General features: G+C 39.5%; 1 protein-coding gene across 1 annotated transcript in view; it reads left to right on the top strand.

Annotated features, from left to right (window-relative positions):
• Window positions 1-4,191: 4,191 nt before the first annotated feature.
• Window positions 4,192-11,470, top strand: part of LOC108701181 (netrin-1) — a 64,466-nt gene continuing 57,187 nt past the window's right edge. The window contains exon 1 of the mRNA XM_041577507.1: window positions 4,192-4,277. The gene's annotated coding sequence lies outside the window, so the exon portion shown is untranslated. The remainder of the gene's footprint in view (window positions 4,278-11,470) is intronic.

The following is an 11,470-nucleotide window of genomic DNA, read 5'->3' as shown; positions in this document are numbered from 1 at the left end:
ATGTCACACACTCACTTCCCTCCCTACAAAATGGGAGGGGGAGAGACCGTCTCATTTCTACTTGATGCTTATCTGATGACTTACCTCTCAGCTGCTCACCTAGCAGCACCCCCTGCACCCAGTACCCTGCCCATTCCATCCATTAATGTGCTCAACCAGCAACATGCAACACCTTGCCAATAGCTCTGTTTCTAGATAATCCATTAACCAACTCACCCAGCAGCACCCAGCTGATGGGCGAATCTGACCCGTTTTTAGCTTCTCTGCAAAGAACAATTTTTTTTTCCGCGAGACAATTTTTTTCACCCATTGGAGTCTGTGGGTGTAATTTTCGCATAATGTACCGCAAAAAATTTCGCTCATCACTACAGCGCCAGCACCCATCTCATTGCTCTTGCATTTATGCCCCTTATTTCTAGAAAATGCATTAACCTGCTCACCCTGGTATTAGCTCATGCCTTTCTGCCCCTTATTTATAGTATACGCATCGTAAAACCAAATCCAACAGCGGTCTGTGGCCTGAGCGTGAAGGGCTCGCTCAGGCCACAGACCGCTGTTGGATTTGGTTTTACGATGCGGGCATAAGGGGCTTACTATTGCATGGATCGGAGGCATGTGTCCTACAGAGGCGGCGATAAGGTAAAACATATGCGCTGTTGGTTTATTCCTGGGGGCATGAGATTAATAGCGCACCATGTGTGCGCTATTTAGAAGAAATGTTTTTAAATTCACTTAGCAACACCGGATAGCAGCACGTTAATATAAGTGTCACTGTTCATAGATTTTAATATATGGTTTTTTAATAAGTCCTGAATTGGACTCAATTATAGACACTAGAACACTATTTTCTAGAACCCACCCACTAGGGGGCTATACACGTTGTGTTCACGATCACCAATGATAACACAGTGGTGTGATGACGTCATCACTTCATGGTTGGCGCCATTTTAGCATTTAAATATGTGTGTTGTGTGTGCAGTTTTCACCTCCTGAAGACGGCTTAAGTTAGGAGCCGAAACGTCGAAAATAAAGTAAATTTTTGTTTTTTCAACACTTATGAAAGTCCTGGTTGTGCGTTTTTTTTGATCATTTTGCTATATATATATATATATATATATATATATATATATATATATATATATATATATATATATATATATATATATACAGGTCCCAAAGGTGCACTCCGTTTCCTGTGTAATTGCCTGGTGGCAGCAAACATGTAATGGTATATCTGCAGGAATAGCGACGCTCATGGGACTCTTCTGAAGCTTAACAAATGTGATATTTTATTGGAGACTCAACGTTTCGATCCCCCACAGGGATCTTCATCAGGAGAATACAGAACAAAGTCAATGGTAATCATAGGAGCTTACTATTTATTTATTTTTTTACCAAGTAGAAAGATCCTATAGCCTAGCCATTGAATCCATATCAGCAGCCAGCTGATACTCTAGTGGTTTATCTGGAAACCCAGAGCCTTATATGTTATGGTCTTGACGCAGCTGCTGACAGTAAGGTGGCCCCTTGACCAAGAAGCTCAGATCTATTGTATACAAGTCCTGGGTGCAGCTTGTGACTTGCTTCTGTGTGCTCTAGGACTTCTTGGCCCTCCAGCCCTATGCCTTCTGGTTCATGTGCAAATAGCGCCCTCCCTTTCCCAATGGGCAGTCCTTGTTGCACATGACACCTACATGCCAATGCATTTCACAGCTTTAGCAGTAAAACCCAGAGAAACAGGAACCGGCCTCCAGATTTCATCAACAAAAGCTGCGAAACAAAATTTACTGTAAACCCCCCCCCCCATCCCCGAGAGTATGAAAATTAGTCATGTGGGGCATGAATTAGTATTTGTTTTTATTTCTAGATTTACATTGTGCACTTGTATCAAAAAAGTTAGTTCTCTTTGGTTCATAATCCCCCCCCCCCAAAATGTTATAAACATGTTCAACACACAAAGGTAGAAGTGACCCTCTGTCCTACTGGGGCCCTTGGTAATTTGCCCCTCCTCTTTTTGGTGCTGTTTAAAATAGCTCTTTTCCTGCTGATTTAATATCACACAATTTAAAAGGGAAGCTTGAAATTACATATACTTTTTTTAATGTGGGGGATGGGCATAATTTAAACATTCTTGCAATTGGTCCTTTTTCTTGGGCTCAGAAGGATTTAGCTCTAACTCTCTCTCTTTCTAACCTGGAGTAACTGAATTTATGGAACCTGTGTGTCCTCATGTACACACACACTGTATTTATTATCTGATGTACTAAGAGCGCCATCTTGTGTATTATCTTTTAAACTGCAGGAGAGAGCAGAGAGGGTACCAAAAATCTGAGACAGAAGGGAAAGAAATAAAGGCAGAACAGGGATGGGCTTATTTGCTAGAACCTACAGATTGCCAGTCTGGCCTTGACTATAGGGCAGGCTTCTACTTGTCTCTTAAAGGGGCCATATCCCCCCCATGTGCAACAAGGGCTTGTTTTAAAGTAATAAAGATATAAGGCAGTGTTGGTTTAATTACAAAAAAAAATCTCTGATTTATATGATTTTTTTAGCTTAACATGGAGACTAAAGCTCGTCCATGTTTTACTCCTTGTGAGGTAGTGATTAGATTGTCAGTGTTCAGATAAACCCCTGCATAATGGGCTCCTGCTAACAAAACAGTCATAACAAAGGAGAAAAGGAGGGAGTAATAATTATCATATTATTTTTTTAGTAACTAGGATTATAATTATCTACCAACAAGGATCAAAGATGTTGGGGGTTTTATTTCCCTGCTTAGCTCAAGAAATAACAAAAAACATAGATTTTTTTCTTGATTAAAACAATGGGCAAAAAGCCCTATTCATTCTTCTTTTTAAATGTAACTGTATCTTTGTAATTATTTATATTCTGTTATTGTATTGCTTCCTGCCTATTGTCATATTGTATAGTTTTAATGTACACTATTGTATGCACAGGTAGCATTATAAATAAATATTCACATGTATATCAATAGTGAGCTTGCAGCAAATGCAGAACTACACAACTTGTGCATATTTTTTATAACTGGTTCATACATAATGACTGTATCCCTCTGCTTCTCCATGTACTCCCCCCTACATGCTTTAGACAAGTGGTGTAACAACTAGTGTGATCCTCAAAAGGACTATAAAGAAAGTGTCCAGAACTTCCCAAGTCTGGGAACAAGAAGTCATAAGATTCCAATTTTAATACTAACATTTCAGGTGTGTCTATTTGCCCTCATCTAAATCATTATGTTCAATCACATACATTAGTGACACAAATTTGCAATACTAATGTAGCCACAAGAGGGTAGTCTTGAGTTTTAGGCTATCAGACAGACGCACGGATGCGGGCTGAATTATACAGGGAACTCAATTATAAGGCATAATGTACCCCCTACTGTAAATTAAAAGGATATTAGAAGTCACTGAGGGGAATTCTGTGCCCATTTAAAGGCACAAGGCTGCAGACTGAGTTGTACAGGGAACTCAGAGTATCACTCATGTATTATAAGGGATAACGTACCCCCTACTGTATATTATAGGGATATTAGAAGTTACTGAGGGGTTCTGTGGTAATATAAAGGCACAGGGCTGCATGCTGAGTTATACAGGGAACTCTGAGTATCAATCATGTATTATAAGGGATAATGTACCCCCTACTGTAAATTATAAGGATATTAGAGGGGTTCTGTGACCATATATTTAGTATAGTTTAATAATTCGTTAAAATACACTTTATGAAAAGCATGAATGTCAAAATGGACGATTTATATTGGAAATATTGCTCGAATAAAAAATGTTATTTTTTAAAAAAAAATACACTTTATGACATTAATAATATAATTTAGCACTGTTTGTAAAGGTTTATGAGAAAGTATATTTTTGCCTTATGACTAATTCATATATTATAGTGTATGGACAGATTCTGACCATTTCCCTGCACTGTGTGTGTGTTTGTGCCGTACGCAGTAGCAGCTGATCCATCACTGGATGCAAAATTTGATTCATGCTCTTTGGAAAGCACAGGACCATGAAATCCCACCAGCTCCCTTGTCTCCACAGCAAAGTGGGACTTAAGTTTGAGCCCCAGATTCTCCACTCCCACCAAAAAGCTTGGATATTCCGCACTATCGGTCCGGCAGCAGGTGGACTGGATACAGGACAAATCCACATGCACCACGTGGCCAATTCCTTGGGAACATACATTGTAGAAGAACTCGTTCTTACTCACTTTGCAGAGTGGATTCCATAGAGCCATTAATCCCACAAAAGGTAAGATCTCTGTTTCATCTCATTGTTTTATTTGTTTAACATAACCCTGGGGGCTGCAGGGAGTTATTGGGCGCCAATTTTACCAATAGAGAAATAAAATGCGAAAATCTCTGTATTCTGCTGCCTGGATTAAAAAATATATGATATGTCTCTGTAGATACCTGACATATTCAAAATAAAAGTACATTTTATTACCCCTTATTTATATCTTTGCATGGCTCCCAACACCCTGAATCAGCCCCTGATAATTATTTTGGCGTTTGGAATAATGCATGCCTTTCTCTCTCGCCCGTACTAATCTGCACGAAAAAAGCTGGGGAGAGAGACAAACTGCTCTATAGAACTGTCACTCTGCTTATGAGACCGTCCGCATCAATTCAGATCCACAGATTTCCCAGAAAACGTCTACATTTTATTATTTTTTCTCAGTAATAATTGTTTTTTTCCCTTTCTACCCCTACGGCGTTTTAGTGAGATCATCTCCACCGGAATCTTTTCTGAATAGACATTTATGTGCCCCAAATATTTATTCAGTTATATGTGTGTCTGTTTGTTGAAATATCTGAAGATGTTGGGAGGGAAAAAAAAATCAATATATTTATATAGACATGACATAATAAGTCAACAGCTCATCCAGCCCCTGTTAATAGATAGAGCCAAGCCGCTTCCGCCAGGATTGTTTCGCTTTATTCTGATTAATCCCCGTGCTTGGGAGTTTAGTTAAAATGGTAAATATTTGACTTTGTCCCCAGTCGAGAAAGATCTGGGAGGTTTAGTGCTTTTTTTTCACCCTTTTTTATTGTGTTTTTTTAAATCAAAATTATGCCAGTCGTATTGTCGGCTCTGCTGGATTGCCAGAAACGGAGCCAAATGGATCACAAGGGAGCACAGTTAAAGAGCAATAGTGCATTATCTCAGAGCCTGCGTGTGTGGCGTATAGAGTAAAGCTTATTTGTTGGAGACTGATGAGCTGTAGAGAGACACAGAACATAGATTGTGAGATAAATACAATGGGGTGATATTGAGCAATAGGAAGGATAATAAGGTGAATTAAAGGAAGTCTTTATAACTATAAATATACAGTATAGGAAAGTTCTATGTGCAAACCTTCAACCTTCATTAAACATCTTCATCAATCCTTCAATATGGCAGCTCCCATCTCACATGTATAGTTAAAAAATAAACAGAAACGGAATGTTCGCCAAATGAGTGGCTTTTTCACCGAAATGCCCTCTTTAACATCAACACGCAGATGCAGTTCTTTATCAGACAGGGAAATCAACCCTGCCCAATATATGCCAAATTTTAGGCCAGATATTGGTCGGGTAGGCCATTAGTCACTATACTCGGGCGATTAAGCTGCTGAATTGGTCTGGAAGGAAGATATGTCTCTCTCTTCCGTATGTATAAATACAAGCATACAGAGAGGGAATATTTATGAATACAAATATACAGAGAAGGAATGTTCTGGGCACACAATAAGCTATACCATCATATTGTACTGTCTAATGGAAACAATATGGCACCTCCATCCTATATGTATAAATACAAATATACAGAGAATTAATGTTCTGGGCACACAATAAGCTATACCCTCATATTGTACTGTCTAATGGAAACAATATGGCACCTCCATCCTATATGTATAAATACAAATATACAGAGAAGGAATGTTCTGGGCACACAATAAGCTATACCCTCATACTGTACTGTCTAATGGAAACAATATGGCACCTCCATCCTATATGTATAAATACAAATATACAGAGAAGGAATGTTCTGGGCACACAATAAGCTATACCCTCATACTGTACTGTCTAAGGAAACACTATGGCACCTCCTTTGCATAAATATGAATACAAATATACAGAGAAGGAATGTTCTGGGCACACAATATGTTATACCCTCATACTGTACTGTCTTATGGAAACAATATGACAGCTCCTACCCATATGTATAAATACAAATACAAACATAAGGAATGTATTGGGCACAAAATAAGTTCCTCATACTGTACTGACTAAGGGGAATAATATGGTAGCTCATACCCATATGTATAAATACAAATATACAGAGATGGAATATTCTGGGGAATGCTAAATGTATTTCTTTATTTCTTCACTTGCCAAAGCCAGATACGACAGCAGAATCAAGAAGTATCTCTAAAGTGAGCGCAATATGCTTAGCATTTGTAATTGGGCTGAGGCTGAAGTTTAATGTTGGACGCAAGCCCAAATGGAATATAAACCACCCTTGTGTTTTGGGCTTCCCTGCACCCCTGTAAGAGAACTTTACAGGGGCATCTACAGTAAGCATCTTTGAACTTCATGTGCCTAAAGTGTACGTTTATCCGGGGCTCTGTTTTTACCTCTTCGGGCTATTAGCATGTGCCTACCAAAAATTCAATTGGGCAGGGCAAATTCCTCTATTCTTTGGCTTTGTGTGGTCGTGCTGGTGCTTAACTGGTTGGGAGCATGCAAATGACATTCTTTTTTTAAAGAAGGTTTTTAGTGTTTTCCTTCTAAACAAATTCTTTCAGAACACCCCCCCCATCCAATGCACCATCATCCACCACCCAAATAAAAAAAGAGGTCACCCCGGGTCATCTCAGGGCTAAGAAGAGCTCAGGGTGTCCAGTTGATGTGAAAGTAACACCCCTACTGCGGAGAGGGGAAGAAAAAACACACACAAGCGAGCGGTCCCCATATCAACAGAACCTGACATTCACACATTCAGCACACAGCTATTCAGACCCCATTGTGTCCCCAAGACAAAGTTGTCTGGTTCCCTTTGTCAGGTTGATATTAAAATCATTAAAGGCTCTTTCAATATGGAAATCAGCGTCAAACAAAGGTCAAATCACTTGGTTTCCCATCTAATTCGGACTGAATATTAAATGGTGGCAGAGAGAGATCCCCCCTAGAATTGACTGACAAAGGCTAAAAACGGATTAGCGCTTTAAGGCAGCCAAAAGAGAGGTTGCCTCGGCTCCGAGCACCGAACACCAGACCACTGTTTAGCGGGAAGGACCACTATCATGGAAATATGCTCTATAGAAAAAAAAAAAAAGGAATTTTCCCTCTGTGCAAATAAATACAGAGATACAGCTGGTCGAAGGCCTCCTTTCTCTCCATCCTGAATAGGTCCCGTCATGATCATACTCCTTTTGATAAAAATAAGTTTCCCCCAAATAAAGAAGACTTTTTTTTTGACAAGGGTTGATTAATGGAATCTCCCATTGGTCACGTGTTAGATTTGTTTGGAAGGAAAGGGCAGAGGAAGGCGTTTTTACAGGTCACTGGCTGTCCATGTAGGGGTGACTCGGCTCCCTACACATAATAATTAGTTAAACTTAGATCAATGGATGAATTGACCCAGTGGGGGAATACTGACCTGCATGTTGTACTCCTGATCTGCCTCTTCACCCTGAAGCATTGCATATTCTGTCTAGACTTGGGTCCTAATGTTTAAGAGCTGCTATATGGTTTAGTGTTGCTACTGTATAAGCAAACTGCCTACACTTCTTTTATATGGGATAACAGTATTAGTGCAAGGTCTACCACTGCCCAACATTGCCACTGTATGGCAAAACCCAGCAATATATGCTAATGATGTTAACCATGTAGTCAGTTATTACAGAACAGTAAATTTTTTTCTGCTGTAAGGGATTATAGTGTTTTTATGTAATATAATACTGCTAATATACATTCAATTACATGGACAAAAAGTTTTACTTAACAGTCTAAGGATTAACCTACAGTGCTTATGCACTACTGTGTGTTCTAATTGTTCTTCTGTATTGTCTTTCAGTAGTATTGTACTCTATACTCTACCATGATGTGTAATGCCCAGTGTGCTGGTTACTCAGCTGCACTGTAGCATCACCTGTGGCTTTCTCTTATTTGATGGGGTGCCAGTGAGCTTGCTGGATACTGCCCGGCTCTGTTATTTGCACTACAGTGGCTTTTTCCTATGCCACAGAGCATGCTGGGTAATACAATGGATGATGCAAATGGACAAATTAGAAGAATTACACATTGCTGCAGACCTGTTCTATTCAACCAAACTCTACTGATGGAAGGGCAGACCCACTATTTTAGGGATGAAGGAGATACTAGGGATGCACCGAATCCAGGATTTGGTTCAGTATTCAGCCAGTATTCGGCATTTTTCAGCAGGATTAGGATTCGGCGAATCCTCGTGTCTTGCCTGAACTGAATCAAAATTCTTTAAATCATGTGACTTTTTGTCACAAAGCAAGGAAGTAAAAAATGTATTTCCCACCCACCCTCATTTGCATATGCAAATAAGGGTTGGGATTCAGTTTGGTATACAGTTGAATCTTTCACGAAGAATTCGGGGGTTCAGACGAATCCAAAATAGTGGATTTGGTGCATCCCTAGGAGATACCCAAGAAAGCTGTCATATGACCCCAACAGCAAATACTTTTTTTTCACTGTTTCTGTCACCAGCACAATTGTTGTCTTATATAAGAAAATAATTGGCTTCCGTTTCTGCCTAAATATATAAATGCTGTCCCGTGCTTGTCTGTGCCAACAGTTAGGCACAAATCTGGGGCAGGTGGCACATCCTATAAAATACTGCTAGAAAACACAATTATTTGTACAGCTCTGCGAAATATGTTGGCACTATATAAATACATGTTAATAATAATTTAGCACCCCCTCATAAATAGCCAACTTTTTTATATCCATGCTTTTTGCCAGTAGAGGGCACTAGCGATAATGAAACTTTGAAACTTGCTGCATTTATTAGAGAGGGCTATATAGAAGTATACAGCCTCAGATGGAGGAGAAATACAACAATTTTCCAGCTGGCACCACTTTCCTTGTATGTTTGTGATTTGTGTGTTGGACTGGCAGAACAAAGAGTTTGTGCCAATTACACCAGAATACCCTGAATCCCTATGACACTTTGGGCTAATTACAATAAGAGATCCGCAATGTCTGTAAGAAATTTTTGCATTTACGAGAGACAATATTGATAGCTTTGTTTCTTGCAGTACCATTTCTCACCAGTTCTGCTGGAAGGCAGATCCTTTCCATAGGATGCAAAAAAAAAAAATAGCACCACTGGCAATTATAGGTAAAATATCAAGCAAACATTTCCCTCTAAATGAAATTGGGTCCTAAATTTACACTGAATTTCAACTGTTCTGCTGAGCGATGCAAAGGGGTGACTTGTCATAATCTTGACATAGAAATAAACGATGAACCCTAACACTCTAAAACAGGAAATAATAAATAGATTCACAAAAAAAATCCCACCAATTAGTGGCAAATATATATATTTTAGCATTTATTTCAATGCCTTTCAAGCCAAGACAAGAGGGAGTTTGTGAGTCAGTTCCACCCACCCCGTTTTCCGAGCAGCTAATTCCTTTGTGTGATCTTTATTACCAGAACTACTAATTAGGAAAAGAAAGTGTAAAATACAGATTATAAACCCCCCAATGAGGCATTTGTTTCAGTAACAGGACTCTGTGTAAATGGAAGGCCGGTGCTCGCCTCCTCCTCCTCCTCGCAGTGTCCAGCTAATAGGCAGAACCATTGCCTGACGACTCTCCATGTTGCTGATTCAGAGGAAAAGCAATTAATTAAAATTGTAGCTTGGTGCGATGTCTATAGAAACAAAAGCACAGCTGATAATGACCCCATGCAGGGTAACCCCGTCACTGCCAGGCGCACAATGCCTAACGATTCTGCGTGGATTATTAACGCCTGCATATGTAAATAAGGGGGAGGCATCCCATGTTACTGTTGAAAGTTTCCGTTTAATCCAAGGGAAGAGGATGAACAATATAAATGTTTCCTTTCGTTATTATCACATGCTGAGTTCACCTTTATGTACTTTACACAATGTCCTTTTCCTAGCAAATTCGCAATTGGTCTTCATGATTTATAGTTTTTGAGTTATTTGCCTTCCTCTTTTACCTCTTTCCAGATTTCAAATGGCCGATCACTGACCCTGGCAGCCAAATTACTATTGCGCTATGAGGCTGTAATGTTATTGTTACATTTTATTACTTATCTTCCTATTCAGTCCCCTTCCTATACTTATTTCAGTCTCTGATTCTAACCACTGCCTGGTTGCTAGGGAAAACCATAGGATCCAGATATCTGCTGAAATACCAAACTGAAAAGCGGAATAATTCAAAATCCATAAAAAATACTGTCTACATGATACTCAAAGTTATTTGAGTTCAAAGTTTATTGGTAATCTACCCATTTGACTCAATAACTGTACAGTGGGAAAAATGAAAAAAGGGGAATAAGGACTGAATATATAGCTGGTGACGATTAACGGACTCCCATTGATTTTAATGGGTGCCAGCGTCAACTTTAACGAATTGTAGCCGGCATCAAAATCAGCGTTTCGCTAATTTTTCACCCGTTTCTCGAATTTCATGGATATTCGTGAATTTCGTGGCAAAGCAAAATGGGAAAATTGGCCCATCTGGAGTATGCAGTTCAGTTTTGGACTCCAGTCCTTAAGAGGGATATAAATGAGCTGGAGAGAGTGCAGAGACGTGCAACTAAATTGGTTAGAGGGATGGAAGACTTAAATTATGAGGGTAGACTGTCAAGGTTGGGGTTGTTTTCTCTGGAAAAAAGGCGCTTGCGAGGGGACATGATTACACTTTACAAGTACATTAGAGGACATTATAGACAAATGGCAGGGGACCTTTTTACCTATAAAGTGGATCACCGTACCAGAGGCCACCCCTTTAGACTAGAAGAAAAGAACTTTCATTTGAAGCAACGTAGAGGGTTCTTCACAGTCAGGACAGTGAGGTTGTGGAATGCACTGCCGGGTGATGTTGTGATGGCTGATTCAGTTAATGCCTTTAAGAATGGCTTGGATGATTTTTTGGACAGACATAATATTAAAGGCTATTGTGATACTAAACTCTATAGTTAATATAGGTATGGGTATATAGAATTTTAATTAAAAGTAGGGAGGGGTGTGTGTATGGATGCTGGGTTTTCATTTGGAGGGGTTGAACTTGATGGACTTTGTCTTTTTTCAACCCAATTTAACTATGTAACTATGTAACTATGTAACTAGTGGGTACTCATGAAGAAACTCAAGACCAGATCAGATCCTTGTGAGTGACCACCCTTTCCTCAGCCCAAGACTCTGGGCATTTTTATTGACATTTTATACCAGGA

This window comes from Xenopus laevis, chromosome 9_10L (assembly GCF_017654675.1).
Source record: "Xenopus laevis strain J_2021 chromosome 9_10L, Xenopus_laevis_v10.1, whole genome shotgun sequence".
Taxonomy (NCBI): domain Eukaryota; kingdom Metazoa; phylum Chordata; class Amphibia; order Anura; family Pipidae; genus Xenopus; species Xenopus laevis.
Note: the sequence above shows the minus strand (reverse complement) of the source record. Positions and strands in the feature narration are given on the sequence as shown.